Raw genomic sequence first — 12085 nt, forward strand, 5'->3', positions numbered from 1 at the left:
ATCCCTACTTGGCACATGCCATATCTCCTTGCTGTAAATTCAGAAAAAAAGATAGCAAACTGCCACTAACAATGTGCCCCAAATAAGCTCCACAGTGAAACAGGTTTGAGATTACTCCAGCATTTGCCAAAATTCTGACAGTGTTTATTGCTCAGATCAAACCAGAAAGAGAGAGAGTGACAAGGCAAACAACAGAAGAGACAGTAGAGAGAGCGAGCCAATTTTAAGAGTCAATCTCCATATTTTAATAAAACAAGGATATCTGAAATCCAATTATTATTTTTACTCCACAGATAAATATTACCAGATATAAAATGATCTTATTCTTATCAGAAGTAGAACACAAATGGATACATGTTACCAGATACACATTACCAGAGATACAAAATGATCTTACTGTTATCAGAACTACAACACAAATGGATATTACTCTATCAAAACCTATACACTTCAATGGGATAAGACTGATGACAAGATAAATGTACGAGAGAGAGAGAGAGAGAGAGAGAGAGAGAGTTTGTGTGTGTGTGAGAGAGAGTGAGGGAGGGAGGGAGGGAGAGAGAGAGAGAGAGCCATTTAGTGACAGGCAGTACAGTGGTTGAGAGACAGATACAGAGGGATTGTGAGTTTGTAAAGGATGCAGCCAGTACATTATTGAAATGTCCTTAATCTTCAAAATTCCATTGTTCATGTATTCCATCACCATTCCATAATGGGGTGTAGGTGTGTGTGTGTGTGTGTGTGTGTGTGTGTGTGTGTGAGAGAGAGAGAGAGAGAGAGAGAGAGAGAGAGAGAGAGAGAGAGAGAGAGAGAGATAGTGTTTGTGTGTGCGGCGGGGGGGGGGGGGGGGGTAGAGAAAGAGAGAGGTATGAGTTTTTAAAGGTTGCAGCCAGTACATTACTGAAAAGTCCTTAATCTCCAAATGTCCATTGTTCATCATAATCATATGAGAAAGAAAAGTCCTACTTGTTGCTGGCTTCTCCAAAGTCTTCATAGAAAGGTGGTGTGCAGAGGTATGGAACCCAAACTACAATAAACAACACAGCATTATAACAAAACAACTCAATACACTTTTTTCTTTGATGATATGATCTATGAACACAAGTAATCCTTTGTCAAATCACATACCTTGTTCAGCAAGGGCTCACTGGCAGAAGTTGGTGTTGTCCATCCGTCTTGTCTCTTATTATCTTTCACTACTGTGACACAAGACAACAGCAAATCAATCATGGAACAGTAGAAATAAATACCCAAAATGTATTGTTAAAATGAATACCTTCTCTTTGTCCCTGTCTTCCATTTCTTTGTCTGTACCCCTGTTTTTCTTCATCTGTGTGTCTGTTTTGCCTTCATGTTTCAGGTCTCCCTCTCTCCTTTGTGCCTTTCTTGCTTGTCTCTTCTCCATGTACTTCTCCTGGCCTTCATCATCTATATAATCCTATTGTTATTGTCTTTCTGGTCTCCAGAAAAGAGTGTACAAGTGGTAGAAAGTCAACTGCTGCCACGATGCCGCTGCAACTAAAACCGTCAAGCTATGACTGATACCTTTTTCCCCCTCAGTCACAATTTGAATCAATATCCACTTATGCTCTAACTTGCAACAATAAAAGGATTGCTTTAAAGTTGCTTCTTGAAAAAGGTTGCATATTTGACCGACAGCTATAATAATTAGATTGATTTGAATAAATAAATAAACAGGCTACTTCAGCTACTACTCTTGATATTCCAGATTATACATAAAAAATGTAATTTGAAAAATGTAGTTAGTTTCAGAAGTGCAGCTGCATTCTTTTTGCTTTGTGCCCTTTTTTTTTGTTTAGCACAACCACTCTCATAACTGCACTTCATCTTGTTTACAGTTCCCTCTGCTTTGGTTTGAATTTCCATCGCGCACCTGTCTACGTCGTCAGATCATGGACTAGTCCAATGTAAAACAACCAGGGTGTGTGTGTGTGCTGGGACAAATACTATATACACATGAATTCGATATTCTGATGCTATTTTGGTGTGTTTTTCCATTTATATCGTTGACTACTTAATATCAGAGACAAATTAAGATTACATATATATTGTTTGGTGTTTACCGTGATGGGGCTGACTGTTAGGGGCCCCCAAATTTTGGGGGCCCTAGGCAACCGCTTTGATTTGCCTAATGGTAAGTCCGCCCCTGCATGTACCATGACAGCCTGATGCAAAAGAGCCAGCACCAGATGGAGACCTCAAAAATAAGTAAGCAGCCTATTTTATACATAGAAACTCCATGTGTGCGTGTATTTATGTAAATGTCTGTGTCCATACTATCTATAAAGCCTATTTATTTATTGCATACAGGTATAGTACAGGTAGGGACATGAAGTGTACCACAGTAGTTTACATGGTCTAAATATAGGCTAGTGACAGCTCGAAGTGGAGTCCAAGTTTATAGTGGAGCAAAGCGGAGCACACAGCACACTGGAAAATTAAATTTGTATCTATAGTTACATGAGATAGGTGGGTTTTTATCCAGCATGGCATTTTAATTTCCTTTTTTTTTAATGTGAAATTATTTGTGACCATATTTTATACTCATCGGGAGCTCCGCTTCCATACCCAACAACCTGTGTCTCTCTCTCTCTCTCTCTCTCAAGTTACATGTCAGTCCTGAGATACCACTGATGCTGGTCTCTTCTGCTCTTTGGACCTGCCTGATCTATCCTGATGCCCTACATCTGGCTGGAGTCTCATCACATTTATATGGACCAGAGGTGGACAAAGTACCCAACTTCATTACTTAAGTCAAAGTACAGATCCCACTGGTCAAATATTACTCCAATACAAGTGAAAGTTGTACAGTCAAATTTTTACTTAAGTTAAAGTACTGAAGTACTTGCTTTTAAAAATTCTTAAAGGTGGAGTATGAGATTTTTTTCAGGAGTATTTTTTACCATATTGCTTGAAAAGCTCCTCACACCCATGTTGCAAGCAGTACAATAGAAGGTTTGACCTAAAAACGAAATATTTTAATCCAGTCTACAGTGTAAAATAAAGGAAAAACGCCATCCAATCCTATCGAGGTACCACCTCAAAATGATTGGATACTGACACATCAATCAGACTGAAGCCCGCGAGCAGCCCGGCCCTTCTGTGTGTGTGTGTATGTGTGAGAGAGCGAGCAGCCAGGATTTTCTCAGTGCACTCCCTCCAAACAACGGGGATTTACACGAAAACGGAAGGAGATATTAGCAAAATTCTTTCACAGTGAGTGCCACAAGGATCTCCTGAACACACTGATGTAAGTTTTTTTGTCTGTAGTGTAAAAAATGAGGTCACTAGAGTGAGTTAAAAACGAGTGACTTTTCTGCCAAGTTTTATAATGGCAGTCTATGTGGCTGTGCGGCTGTGCTCTCCTCACTTTCAGGCTTCTCATTCAAAAACTGCAAGTCCTATCGTGTAGGTAGACACATTGTGTGAATCAGGACAAGTGTGGCTACTACTTTTGAGAAAATTATGTGTGTGGAGTGAAAATTGGGGCTGAAAACACAGTTTAAATTAGAAAGTTTGAGCTATTTTTCCAAGCTCTCTACACTCTCCACTGGTGTGTAACGCAATAGACACCCATTATAAAGGCTGATTTTCTCAGGCTTTTTAAGGGGGAGGAGGGGTGGAGACGCGGGGGGTGGGAGCATGGCAAGGGCGGGCGTGTTTCTTCTCAAAATATGGCTTGCGGGAACCATTATTCCAAAATCTCATACCCCACCTTTAAGTATTAAAAGTAAATTTTCTGTCAACGCATTGTTGTATTATTGCCACAGTGCTTACAAAACCTTATGCCTCTGAAGCAACTGACTGGATTTACTGACTGACTTGTAGAACTGGTAGAATAAACACCTGGAAGAATGTTAAAAAATGAAACACAACTGAACTGAAAAAAAACAAAAACATTGTTATTTTCTTTCTTTTTTTTTAATTGTGACACTCCTCCCCACCCTCACAAAGCAGCATGGTAGTGTTCTGACCCAGCTCTGGCAGTGTGTGCACACATGCATGCATGTATATATTAATCAGGAAGACAGTGGAATAGCTGTAAATGCAGCTTGCTCAGAAAATAAAAAGGACAATCAAACCTGATTAAAACCCAGATCCACACCTCGAGCTGAATAACTGCCCAACAGCAACATTGCTTTAAACAAGACAAAAAAAAATGCTAGACCATCATCTGACATCAAAACAAAAAATTCCAGCAATTTTTGTGACCAACTAGTACAGTACTGTCCATCTCACAGGTCTCACGTCTGCTTGTGTGCAAGTGTATGTATTCATGCGCATATGAATCTGCCTGTGCCATCATGATGGTTTAATGTTAAGCTAGCTAGTCAGTGAAGCTCCACCTGACATGCTAGCAAAATCTTTTCAAACTCAAAATCATATTGGCTAGCTAACGTTACTAGAAAAGAAAGATTTCTACATTTTGTTTATTTGGCAAGATTATATTAAAACATTTCTGAAAGCACTTCAGATAAGGTAACATTATTCATGTTGGTGTAACTCTATTTTCACATGCTAACAGTGTCCAAGTTAAGTAGCTGTGTGTTAATGTTAGCCATGGACAAGGCTATGGTAACTTGGCGGGAAAATCCATAGAAAGTCATTTGACTAGCCAGACTGCATTACTATTGCAACATTATTGCTGGCTCTAAAAGCACGGACAACTTCACTGCAAGCTTTCTCTTGGAATAAAATGTTTATATACCTCAATTGCCGTCCGACCTGTGGAAGCATAGTTTTTGTAGGCTGTGATGTGCTCCATTTTAGGCAAACAAAACAAACATTTAAAACGAAACTACTCTTTATTCCTTTCAGAAAATTGAAACATGGGTTCTAGCTATAGAACTGTGGGTGCATGCATTCCTTGGAAGAACCGCCTCCTTCCATTCTGCCATCAACTGATCATGTTAAATAATTCTGCAGAGAGATCATTGATCTTGATTTTATCCAGTTTATGGATGTGACATGACCCTAGTGATTACTGATGGGCTGTCTCAGTGTCACCTGCGAAAAAACCAATCACATTTTAGAAAAGAAAAAAACATCCAGTTTCAAAACCACTTCATAGTAACGAGTAACAAGGATCTTGATAGAAATGTAGTGGAGTGAAAAGTACAATATTTGTCTTTCAAATGTAGTGAAGTTAAAGTCATAAGTTACCAAAAAAATTAATACTCAAGTAAAGTACAGATACTCAAAAAATGTACTTAAGTAAATGTACTTCGTTACTGTCCACCTCTGATATGGACAGCTGAAATGCTATGAGGATAAGAACTACAACTGACATGATAACTAAAGTTGTAATGAACTATTTTGCTCTCAAGTCTCCATCAATGAACAGCTGATAACTTCAACAAAATTAATGCATTAGGGATAAAATTAGCACATGTTTAAAGTCTCTAATTTTCTGTATAGCTGCTTTGCAACAATGTCTGTTGTTAAAAGCACTATACAAATTAACTTGACTATACTGTTCTAGTTAATCAGCTTGCATGGCCTGAATCTCTTTTCCGTGGATGGTGTTGGAATACACCTTCAGGTTTGAGTCTAATGCAACCTGTGTAACCCAAGAGCATGGCCTGTAGATTCCTTTCAAAGCAATCGGGCTTACAATCGGCAATCAGTCCTCGCAAACAACAGAATTTCTACCAAAGGAGAGTGTTTCTAAAGTGGGCCCTTTTCCCCAAGTTGTGTAGCCACCATTTAGGAAGTTGTTGCTCATGGACGTGCAGAGGGGGTGGCTTTAGTTGTCCTGCCTTTATGCCCTCCTCGACTGATGTTGCCCTTCCGAGGGAGGGGGGAAAAATAATATAAATCGTTCAAGGAATACAGAATTTCAGATTTGAACATGATTTTCATTATAATTCATGCTTTTGTTTTCAAACGTGTCCTAAAATAGCCTAAAGTACCGTCAATCACAGGGTTTCCACTATGTACAATTGGCTGCGGCGGGCTGCCGCAACTTGATTTTTGCCGCCGCACCTTCAGGAATTTCGTAGCACCCCTAGGCAGGGGCATATCACCCACGGGGGATGCGTACGTTTCACCCCCCCCCACACTTTTTGAAAATTATTTTAAAAATAGGCTAAACCAATATTTTTTGACATTGGACTCGAGCCTGGCATGAACCGCTCCGACGCGCTATAATGACACCAATCTATCACCAGCCAATCAGGAGACTTAATCAAATGCATCCCCCGCCCACCAATCTATCACCAGCCAATCAGAAGACTTAATCAAACGCATCTCCCGCCCACTTGTGTCCGCGTCTGAGACGTTGAATTTTCACAGAAGGAGGGAAGAAGTTGACTGAGGTAAGACTGTGTGATAAATTAACGAACGAATAAGATTGGAATTTCAACATATAGGGCTTAAATTTGTTACCGTTAAATAAGCATTGCTTGTACAGTAGCGTTATGTCGTTACAACGTTGACCCACTTTTAACGTGCTGAGTACCGACTGTAGCCGCTAACATGCTAATTAGCTTGCTGTCAAAAGTGCAAAGACCTTAAATTGCTCTGTGTAAATTAGAAAATGGCGCAACTTCCTCTGTAGCCGTCAACTCAACTTGTCTTGAGTTTTGAGCCAATCACAACAGTGCAGCACTGTGGCCTGAGGTAAAACATGATAGTTTAAGTTTGTTTAAATTACAAAAATGAGTACACCCAATGACTGTCTCATATACTCTTCATATACTCATACTGTTTAAGTAATGCAATAAAACTAATCTTTAAAAGTGGTATTTACTCAAACTGTTTGCATAGAATGAACTTTCGGGTTAACAGTATAATAGTGTTGCAGTGTTCTGCAAATTTGCAATTTAATATTTCAGATCTTGAGACATGAAAGTGCTATTTTAAAAAATAAAAGGTCAGAAATGTTTTCTTTGTCGTCTATTTAGTTCATTTTATTTCCTCAATAATTTTCCTTGATTGAGAAATCGGTCTGGGCTCTTACGGGTTAATCAGTAGCCTGCATGCTAGTATATGTTCCATTTACAGTCAAACATTTTGATGTACTCCAGGCTCAATTTTGATTAATCAAAAATCTGCGTAGTAGTACAGTCTGAAGATGCTCTTGCACATTTGGTGTCAATTGAACAAAAATTATAGGAGAATATAGGTTTAATAAGTTTTACAATTTTTGAAGTGAGTGATGGATTGATAAGTTTAGATGTGTTCAATATTTTCTTATCTTCAGACATAATATTGTAGATGTTTCTTTACCTGCTTGATAGTTTTGACCGGGACTCCAATCTTCCTCAGAAGAGTCATTAGTCCTTAAATTAAATTCATTATAGACATGAACTTAAAATCATTGTTTTATTTTATGGCCTCGGTGCCCTGGCTTTTGGCCTTCGTGCCCTCGGCATCAGCAGAGCGTTCGTTTTCCACACTTCGTCGACTGAAATCATACCTCCGATCCACAATGACACAAAAGAGACTGAATGACTTGATGAACTGCCATATTCACCATGAAATTCTGGAACAAACTGACATGACAGCCATCGTAAAGGAGTTCGTGCAGGCCAATGACAGATGCAGGCAGGCCTTTGGGAAGTTTTAAGGGTAAGTCATTGGTTACTTCTATTAGCACCGCCGAGTGCACTGCTTCCTCTGTTTTCAATGTTTCTATACTGCATTGGTACTGATACAAGCAAGTTGTTTAAGTTGAGTTAGCCTACTACCGAGGTGCTTTTGTTGTGTACTGTTGGCTGTTTTAGCATTTTATTCTGCGCAGTTATGTGCTGGCATGTTGTGGGCTAAAGTCATGACCGATGGATTAATCTATGTATAGCCTTCTGTGCTGTTGGCTGTTTTTATCCTCGTACTGGGGTGGGACGTCTGAGCGCAGGTCTTGCCACCGCACCTTCAAACATTTTCTAGGGGAAACACTGAATCATTCCATCAGACACCACAAGAGAAAGGCAGAAGGGAGGGGGCGGGGCGGGGGCTCACAAAACTGAAGCGCTGCACGCGACCTGCACTTCTGCCTGCATGCGTAGCGAGATTGTTGCAGATGCCGCGGCAGTTAAAACCGACTACCTTCAGTGCCATGACGGGGGTCTAAAAGGTGAGCTTGAGATGTACACACAGTATAAAAATGATCACCATCAACTTTTCTGAAATCTTCATCAACCCAGGTGCAGTTTGCGATGTTTAGTGAGCCTAAACAATCCGACAGCCAGATACTGTGCCACGTTTAGTTAGCAAAAAAAATAAATCCGACAGCCAGCTAGCTTGCAGACAACCTGTAACTTTTTACAAGCTGCTCTGTGATAAGCAAACTAATGTTAGGCCTACATGTCTGCTGATAGTTTTCTAACATTTCGATTTAGCATGCAGGAAGAATGATGGAAATAATGCATCATTTGAATTAGGCTATTTCATATGATTAGAAAACTAATTCTTAACTATTTTGGGTCATGTGTGTAATGTTAAAATGAAGGCAATTCGAAAAATGCCTACGGAAAAGAGGCGGACTCAAGAGAGAGAGAGACAACTCAAAGAGGCAGCTAAGGGGAGCACCTCTCTGCAGAGTTGGCTGCGAAAAAGCCAAGCAACAGGTGAGACAGAGACTTTGCAGCATTGTCATAAAAATGACAATGTAGGCTAATTGATTAATCATCCTCATATTTTAGCCTGCTAATGGCATTTTCTCATAATTGCATTACATTTAAGATGAGGAGCAGCCACAAACCTCCTCACTTCAGGAAAATGTGGACCAGGAGGAGGCATTTAGGGCAGGTAGGCATAATGCTGATTACCCGATATAGGATTAATAATAATAATAATAATAATAATAATAAATCTGTTTTGTATAGCGCTTTTCATGGTACTCAAAGACGCTTTACAGGAGGTTCAAACATACACACACATATATATATATATATATATATATATATATATATATATATATATATATACACACACACACACACACACACACAGCAGATAACAATAATAGACAAAGAAAGAAAAAATAAAAATATAATAAAACATAAATAAATAAAAAGTCCACCAAGTAGGGGTCAGGATGTAATTCCCGTGGTGTAGCAGCCACAGTACCACCAAAAGCCGCACGAAAACAGGTCCCACATCTCCAGCACCGCCGCCAGCAACATCGCTTGAACACCACGCCATGAATCCACAATGCGAGCAGAGAAGCTCTGCCACGCAGAGCGCTGGCCAAACTGCCTGCACAGCCGCTGCAACACCACCGAGCAACATCGCTCGGAACATCACGCCAAGCATTAAAGCACAGAGTGCTGGACAACCACGATGTAAAATGAGCAACGAGCTCACTGCAGTCCACAGCTGGGAGCACAGGCATCGCCCATGGCGAACCAAGGCCTGGAGGGAACCAACGCCCAAAACTGGGTCCAGAGCTACACCACAACCGGCGGACAAAACACTCAAACAAACATCAAACCACACAAACACACAGAAAAAAAATAGAAAAAGAAATAAAATAAAACAAAAAAGCTCCGGTGAGAAGCGGCAGCCACAGGTTTAAAGACCAGCAAGCTATATATCAAGCTGTATATAAGATAAAATAAAATAAAATAATTACAGCAATAAAAAAAAAAAAATACAACAATAATAATAATAATAAATATAGTTTTTGTAATTGTTGGTAAAATATGTAATTGGACAGATGATGAGCCCAGTGCAGCTGTATTCAGAGAGGAGGAGAACAGAGAAAGGAGAGATGAGCAAGAGGATGAGATGAGGGAGAGGACAGCATCTGAAAGGGAGGATGTTCAGAGTTTGGCAGAATCTACTGATTTTGATTTTTTGCTGAGGTTGTCTAATCCCACTGATCCAGCACATGTAGAGAGCAACAATCTTAAGTACGATCAGAACTTCATCAGATTCTGCACTTCAGTCGGGCCTTGCCGTCCTATGGTGAAGTTCCCAAAAAAATCAGATGGGCGCTCTTTTCAAGCTCAGTGGTACAATGACGATCCCTGGCTGGAATATTTTCCTCTCAGAGATGCCATGTACTGCTTTAGTTGCAGGAATTTCATGAACGAGGAGAAGTTTCAGAGCAAGAAAGGATGGAAGTCTATAGGGATAACCTTGTGGAGGCAGGCCAAAGTAAAGATCAAAGAGCACCGCAGCAGTGAAGCATGTTTAGTTTCAATTAGTAGTAGTTAGTGAGACTGAGTGCTGAATTTCTGTGGTTTACTTATTTGTAATATTTCAATAAAGACCGTGTGCTTCATAGTTTAAAGCCTGTGAGGTTGTGTGTGTGTGGGGGGGTCTGCCCTTTCTTCAGGTCAGAGCAACTGCCCTTCATAATTCCTGTGCACGTCCCTGTTGTTGCTCATTTGTCAGGAATGGAACACAGAAAAAATGCTTTCCCTTATCATTGCATTTATTATTTTTGTAACCATAGGCTTTGCACTCTGCCATTTTTCAAAAAAATGTTTTGTACAAAACATTCCAAAAATGTTTTGGCTACATCACAGTGTCAAGAACAGTGAGCTAATCAAAATACAGGCCACCTATCAATGATACTATATCAAACACCACCCACAAAATGGCAATATGCCCTTGAGTGAGCAGGAATACAAAAGAATTTGAAAGCACTGCTTTATGCAACACAGTGTGTGTTAGTAAAGGTGGTGGAAAGATGGATGTAATTGCAGAAAGCATTTTTATTATAAAACAACAAGCAGGTGAACAAATTCAAAATGTCAGGCAGAATTGAAGTACAAAGATAGGTAATAGTCATGCGAGGCACAGCCAGACTAGTGGAAGCAGAGACAAAAGGCAAAATACAAAAGGGAGTCAGAAAACCAGAACAACAATATGATGGCCTGGTAAGGTCAGACACTAGGCACTAAGCATTTACTTCACAAAAAGCCTGTGTGAGTACAGAGTCCTCAGGGGCGTGTTTAGCCTATTTTTGGGGGTGCTCAAGCACCCCCAAAAACGAGCTCAGCACCCCCTAGCTCAGCACCCTCAAAAACACTGCTTTTGGACATAATTTTCAGAAATAAGTGCCCTTGCGCACTGAGCAATGAATGTGTGCGCAGGCATGTGTGTGTTCTTGAATTCACCTGTTACGTGATAGTTCTATGACCAGTAAAATACCTCTCCTCCTTGCGTCCCCTCTGATTGGGTTGCCTGTCCGCACGAGTGCTTGCTACGACATGGTGTTTTTTTTAACTGGATTCCATGCCGATGAGGAACTCGAAGTAGCACCTGAGTATTACTGGCATAGCGAGATGTGAAGGTACGGACTGGAGTTACAATTGTTAAACACAACACAATAATATGCATAATGCAATATTGATGTTCCCTGGTCTATGAACAGAATGATAAAAATGACATTTATCATCCATATCGAGATACTTTTGTGCAGAGCTGTACAAGTGCTATGGTACTAGACCACCGTGTGTTAGTCACTTTTATTTAATGTAACATAGCGTTTACTAATGTAAACTAATGTAAAATCATAATAATACACACTATTATTACACAATACACAATAACACATTAATTAACAATTACCACTGTTCAAAATGAATAGCTCCAACATTACAAATGCAGTAGTAGGTCTTGTTTAGTTAAAAATATAACGTAAATATTTGTGTCAGTGGTTGTAAATGTGTAGATATCATAGTTTATTGGGTCAGCTTCTGTTAACACATTGCATAAGTCTAGTCTTGTCTAGTCTAGTCTTCTTGTCTAGTTAAGTCTAGTCTAAATGCGGAATAAACATGGAAACACTGTCGTTCAAGCCAGGTGCCTCTGTCAGCTCTGGGGGCTAAGCACCCCCAAAGATCAGATGCTAGAATCGCCCCTGAGAGTCCTTCATGCACATGCCATAATTGCCATCTGATCAGGAACAGGCGCATTAGTCCTTGCAGTGCACACTGCCCACTCAGAGCGAAATTGCGTGTTGATATGACAATTTGAGGCATGCAGAACAGGACTGTGTGACAATACAGGGAAGGCAAAATGCATTTGTGGAAAATGTGTAATATTTCTAGCCTATGTTTATTTTTCACTGCTGGTACCCTTTAAGTGACATCGGTTTTCTGAAGTA

General features: G+C 40.0%; 1 long non-coding RNA gene across 1 annotated transcript; it reads right to left on the reverse strand.

Annotated features, from left to right (window-relative positions):
- Positions 1-442: 442 nt before the first annotated feature.
- Positions 443-2753, reverse strand: LOC132892492 (uncharacterized). Its single transcript, XR_009655436.1, has 4 exons — positions 1277-2753; positions 1129-1199; positions 967-1027; positions 443-670 (listed from the first exon to the last, which is right to left on the reverse strand). It is a non-coding gene; the product is annotated as an uncharacterized LOC132892492 (long non-coding RNA).
- Positions 2754-12085: the final 9332 nt, after the last annotated feature.

The sequence above is a fragment of the Neoarius graeffei genome, chromosome 10 (assembly GCF_027579695.1).
Source record: "Neoarius graeffei isolate fNeoGra1 chromosome 10, fNeoGra1.pri, whole genome shotgun sequence".
Lineage (NCBI taxonomy): Eukaryota > Metazoa > Chordata > Actinopteri > Siluriformes > Ariidae > Neoarius > Neoarius graeffei.